Here is a 5,904-nt window from a genome sequence, read left to right on the forward strand (position 1 = left end):
AAAAAAAAAAAAAAAAAAAGCCCTCTACATAATCCTAGTTTGAATCTGAAACATGGACGTGAGCCGCTAGAATCTTAATCCCCAGAGGAGATGATGAGATTTCACACGGAAGCTGGAACCCCACAACCTGGAAACAGACTGCTATGGAAGGCGCGATGGTTCAAGAGGAAGCGGACAAGTTTCCAGATGCCAGGGAAGCAGAGAAGCACGAGGATTCCTGCATCCTGGGGGAGGGGAGAAGGGAGGGGAATGGGGCTTCCACCTGCTGCCAGGAGGGTTTTACTAGCCACACCTTCCCTGCCCTCGGGGGCAGGTTGGGCCTGACATCTTTCAAAAAGTCGAACTGCGGGTGGAGAAACTGCTGGTGGAGGAGAAAGGACCTGGGGGCGAGGGTTGTTTTGCAGGACGTCACCCCGAAGCTGCTGGGGGAGATCCTGGGGATCAGGCGGTTGGTCCTTAGCAACGTCTAGGGGGTTCCTGGAGGATCTGGGCAGCTGCTGCTGTAGCTGAGGCTGCTTTAACTTTCAGGGATCCTGGGGATCCATCACCCAGAGCTGCTGCAAACCTGTTCGGAGCGGCCGCGACCCGGCCCCGCCCTGCGAAGGGGAGACTCACCTGTGCGCTCGAGGGGAGAGGCCCGAGGGGAGATGCCCACGAGCGCGGCCTGGGGCCGACAGACCCTCACCACCCGGAGCCACCACGCCCTCAACGCCGGCCGCAGCGGCCGCCTCAGCCAGCGACACGGGCGGTGACCTAGGGCCGAGCGAGGTTTTCGGCGTCGCGCGCGCTCCCGGGCCGGCGCGCCTCGCGCCCTCCCTGGGTTCCTCGCGCCCAGCGGGCGCACTGCGCCGGCGCACAGACAGGAGGGCGGGGCTGACAGCTGGGTGGGCGGGAGTCGCGGAGTGGTGGGCGGGGCTCGGGGGGGCGGGGTGGGTTCTGCGCGCGCGCATTCGCCTGCTCCTCTTGGCTGGCACTGGCTTTGAGCGGCTTGGGCCGGAATTCTTATGGCAGAGAGGCTTTCCGTGACCTCCAGAACAGGACCTTTGATGACCCCTTGGTATCCACCGCCCCCAAGAAACATTTGCTCTCTCTTTTTGTTGGCCTCACGTGACAGTGACAGGAACAGCTAGCCGGGATACTAGGAACCTTCTCGGGGGGGGCGGGTTCCTGTGAGCTTCACCCCGGGTAGCCTTCTAGGAACCTGGCAGCCGGATGTGCCCGACCGCGCCCCGCAGCCCCCGTCGCCCAGTAGAGGCGATGGCGACGTGGCTGTGCTGTGGGTGTCACCAGGTGTGTGACTGCGCGCGCCCCACCCTCCCTCCATTGCACCCAGCACAGATGTACAATATTAATGATATTTGCGTTTGCCTTTCCACACAGTCTTGCTTATCTCCCTTGGAGATAATGGAACATTAATTATGTCTAGGTCGGGGTTTAGGCTAGTAGTAGCGCCGAGACTGGCTGGCATTTTAATTTTAATTACTGTTGCTGAGACCAGCCTGTTAGGGAGCTGTGCCCTCCTCCAGCTCACAAACTGGATGAACAGTACAGAGCTGGAGAACTCTCCGCTCCCGCTAGAAGGATTCTGCTCTGCTATCCGGGCCGTATGGCTCAGTTCTGAGGGTCCTTGCTCCCAACCCCAGACGCACATGATGGAAGGAGAGAACTCCTGCAAGTGTTCTCTGACTTCCACAGGGCTGCCCTTCTGAATAATAAACAAATAATAAATAGAAAATCAGCTTTTGTCATTTACGCAAGACCCTTCATAGGACAAATGAAACAAGGGGGTCAAAACTAGGGACACAGTGTTGTCACTCGGTGAGAGTCATGGGCACAAAATGCAGGGTGTAGCATCCTCATCAGAGTGGCTCCCATAATGTCCCCCGCAGGGTCATAGTGTTATATCCCTTTTGCTTTAGGAAGTTTCTGCAGCTTTCCACCCTGAGGCTCCTGATTAAACTTGACTTAACACGTCAAGTTCTTCACTTTTTCATCAAAGAATTATGGAGAGTGACTTCTATATTCACATCAGGAAGCATAGAAATGTTTCCCCTTGGGCTGGTGAGATGGCTAGGCGGTTAAGAGCACTGACTGCTCTTCCAAAGGTCCTGAGTTCAAATCTCAGCAACCACACAGTGGCTCACAACCATCTGTAATGAGATCTGACTCCCTCTTCTGGAGTGTCTGAAGACAGCTACAGTGTACTTACGTATAATAATAAATAAATAAATCTTAAAAAAAAGAAAGAAATGTTTCCCCCTCTGAGGTTCTCTGAACTCAGTTTCTGAGGTGACTCAGTTGGTTAAATACTGGGTTCAGTGAGAAATTGTGTCTCAAAATATGTAATAAAGAGTAAATGTGGTCAGTTTCTTACCCCCACAGTCATATGTGCACAAGCGCACAAGTATGCATGTATATGTGTGTGTGTGTGCATGCAGATTTGTGCACACATACACAGACATGTATATGTAGCACATACATGATGGAGTTCTAAGTCAGTGTGTGTGGGAACTGCTGCATTCTCTACCCCTGCTCCGCAATGCATGACCTCTAGCAGCTTAGGAAGGGCTTGGAGCCATTCTAAGTTAAAAGCCTGGCTCCAGCTTGCATTGGTTATTATTTCCCAATGGTTATGAAGGCCCTGTGCTGGGGGTTGAGCTCATAAGATCAAGGAGCCTACCAAGAGAGGAGACAGTGGTTGTGAAATGTTATATGTACCAGTGATGTGCTGGCAAGTAGAGAGAGAAGGTGGTACAAGTGCCTGAGGAGGGCTTCTGTAGGTAGTACAGATGGGAGGGGGCACTGCCCAATTAATGACCACAGGGGCACATTGACATGTAGACAGACAGAACCCTATCTTTCCAAGTCTTACTGGCCATTCTCTCTCCTCTCTCCGTCCTCCTCCCCTCAATCCTCACCCCCAACCTCTCTCCTTGTAGTCCAACACATAAAATAAAGCACACTGGATGATGTGCACGCTGGATGACCTAACAGGAAAGCCTGAGGCTTCAGGAATGGCTGGACCGAGGGGCTCAAGCTACACCACTGGCTCCTCCCCCTTTCTCTCTCTCTCTCTCTCTTAACTGTTTTCTTCCTCCATGCTGTCAGCAAAAGTTACACCCAGTATCTCACTGGTGTAGGTTTGGTTATGTAGCATCTTTAAATCTCTCTCTTGAGAGGGGGCGTGGAATATTCCAACAGTCTGGTTCTGGGTCATGCATTCAATCTCAGGCACGAGAAGCGGGAGAGGTGCCAGGAAGTTTCTGGCTGGTTCCTCCATCATTGTAGCTTCTGATTTGCTCACAGTGGGACTGACCTGTCTACACTGCTTCCCTGAGTCCCATGCACTCTGGCTCAGGCAAGGCATCCCAGAGAGAGTAGGCAGAACAGAACGCAAAGGTCAAAGGTCAAAAGCTTACGTCAGACCTGTGAGTTTGCCTTCGCATCACAGGATGAGTTGTTGCCTGTATTGTGAGTGAGACCGAGATCAAGAGATTCAGAGACCAGGAGCGGAATCTCCCACATCCTTCCTCTTCCTGTTGTGTCTGGCGAGGTGATGGGCATTGTGGGTAAGGAATACTTGCTATGAATGAGCTCGGCCCGGACTCCCATTTCCCAGGGCACCTTTCCTTGCCTCATCTCCGTGGTTTGGGTTACAGGCCGAGGGAAAAGGATCTCTTGATCCATTGAAACTGGGGCTAAGGTTGATAAGCGGTTCCTGTCCCACAAAACTCAAGGAGAGCCTGTTAGTTGATGCCTTGATACAGCTCCTGCAGGAAACTTTCCGGATGTGCGATCTCATTTCCGAAGTTCTCATCCGATGTGCATGGCTTAAGCAGTCAATACGTGGAAAGTATCCTTGATGGGTCTAAAGCCTGGGACTATCTCCAGAATTGCTTTGCCATTTTATCAACCAAATGGACACCTAACCGGTGGCACAGAAATTCCATCTCCCCTCCTCCAAATAAAAAGAAAGAATGAGGGTAAGGAGATGGGTCAGTGAGTAAAGTATTTATTGCCCTGGTGTGAGCATTGGTGTTCCGATCCCTCACCTCACACTCCTGAGAATTCTGAGGGGGCGTGGCCCTGACCTACAGTCCGGCACTCTGAAGACTGAGACAGAAGATCTCTGGAGCAAGCTGGCTAGCCAGACTAGCTGCATTAGGTGAACTCTCTGTTCAGCTGGGAGACCCTGCCTTAGTGAGTGAAGTGAAAAGCGATTGAAGAAGACTTTAATGTCCCAGGGCCTTCCCAAACACAAGGAGGAATTTGCATGCATGTTCATGAATATACATGCAAATACCCCACACCTTTTATTTTTATTTTTTATTTTTTTAAAAAGAGACTTGTCTAAGAATTCTCTGGGTGTATTTACCCATTCATATTATCTCCAGGTTGGAAAGATCTCATATACCCATCAGCTGAAAGATTATGTTTTGGTTCTTTTAGTTGACTGACAGAACCAAAGCTTTTCCTTGTCTTTTTCTTTCCCACTCTCTCCAGCCCAGGCTGACTATGAACCCTCTACTTAGCTGACGATTGCCTTGAACTTTTGACCCTCCTGCTTGCTCCACTCCTGGGATGACATTTGTGTACTACCACACCTGACTGGTGACACGTTGCGGGTAGAACTCAAGGCTTCATATATCTAAGCAAACACGACCAACTGAGCTCCAGCTCCAGCCCCTGAGTTAATTTTTTTTTTTCTTTTTATCCAGTAAGGTGTGGACAAATGGAGCCTGTCTGAACTGTAAGGCCCGCTCGTTGGCTTTTGCTATTCCTCTGTTGCTCTATCTAGCCTGTGAACATGGCAGCTGGAGGTGCAGCAGCCATTAGGGACCAGGAAGTAACCCTGAAGATGGCAGTGGCATGTGGGATGTTGGCTTCAGAAGAGAAGGGATCTAGAACAGGCACAGGACTGGTTCATTTGATGAGGTGGCCCCAGCTCCTATAACAGTATCTGGTGCTGGTAGACAATAAGGGCTCAACCACAGTGGAAGAAAAAAGGGGAAGGAGGAAGCTGCTGCTGCTACCGCTGCTATTGTTGCCACTGCTGATGTGTGTGTGTGTGTGTGTGTGTGTGTGTGTGTGTGTGAGAGAGAGAGAGAGAGAGAGAGAGAGAGCACTGAGAAAGAAGGAAGCTGGAAGGCTGGGTGGAAGCTGGACTGCTTGAACTCTACAAATCAAAACTGCCCACCACCCATACCACCTCCACCCTTCATCCCCCAACTACCTGCCTGTGCTACCTGCTTAAATTCATGATCCACTACATACTTTAGATAACGCTCCTGAAATGAACCTGTTTCCCTGGTAACCTACCCTGTATCTACTTTTCCTGGGGACTCAGTTATTTTCTCATGAGGAGCCCCAATGCGATCAGAGATTTATATATGTTTACTTCACTTATTTATTTTGGTGTACATGTGTGTGCACATCCCATGGTGTGCAGCTCTATGAAGAGCAGACATTAACTTTCAGGAGTTGATGCTTTCCACATTGTAGGACCTGGGAATCAAACTCAGGTTGTCAAGCTTGGCAGCAACCATTTTTACCCACTGAACTTATCTCACCTGCCCTGTCACCCAGCAGTTTCTTTCTTTTTTAAAGATTTATATCTTTATTATATATAAGTACACTGTAGCTGTCTTCAGACTCTCCAGAAGAGGGCGTCAGATCGCACCACAGATGGTTGTGAGCCACCATGTGGCTGCTGGGACTTGAACTCAGGACCTCTGGAAACCAGCTAGCGCTCTTAACCACTGAGCCATCTCTCCAGCCCGTACCCAGCGGTTTCTTTCTTTCTTTCTTTTCTTTTTTTTTTTTTTTTTCGAGACAGGGTTTCTCTGTGTAGCCCTGGCTGTCCTGGCACTCACTTTGTAGACCAGGCTGGCCTCGAACTCAGAA

At 50.6% G+C, this 5,904-nt stretch overlaps 1 protein-coding gene across 1 annotated transcript in view; it reads right to left on the bottom strand.

Annotated features, from left to right (window-relative positions):
* The window catches only part of Rcan3 (RCAN family member 3), a 22,218-nt gene extending 21,397 nt beyond the window's left edge, over positions 1-821 (bottom strand). The window contains 1 exon segment of the mRNA XM_029476538.1: positions 616-821. The gene's annotated coding sequence lies outside the window, so the exon portion shown is untranslated.
* Positions 822-5,904: the final 5,083 nt, after the last annotated feature.

The sequence above is a fragment of the Mus caroli genome, chromosome 4 (genome assembly GCF_900094665.2).
Source record: "Mus caroli chromosome 4, CAROLI_EIJ_v1.1, whole genome shotgun sequence".
NCBI classification, from domain to species: domain Eukaryota; kingdom Metazoa; phylum Chordata; class Mammalia; order Rodentia; family Muridae; genus Mus; species Mus caroli.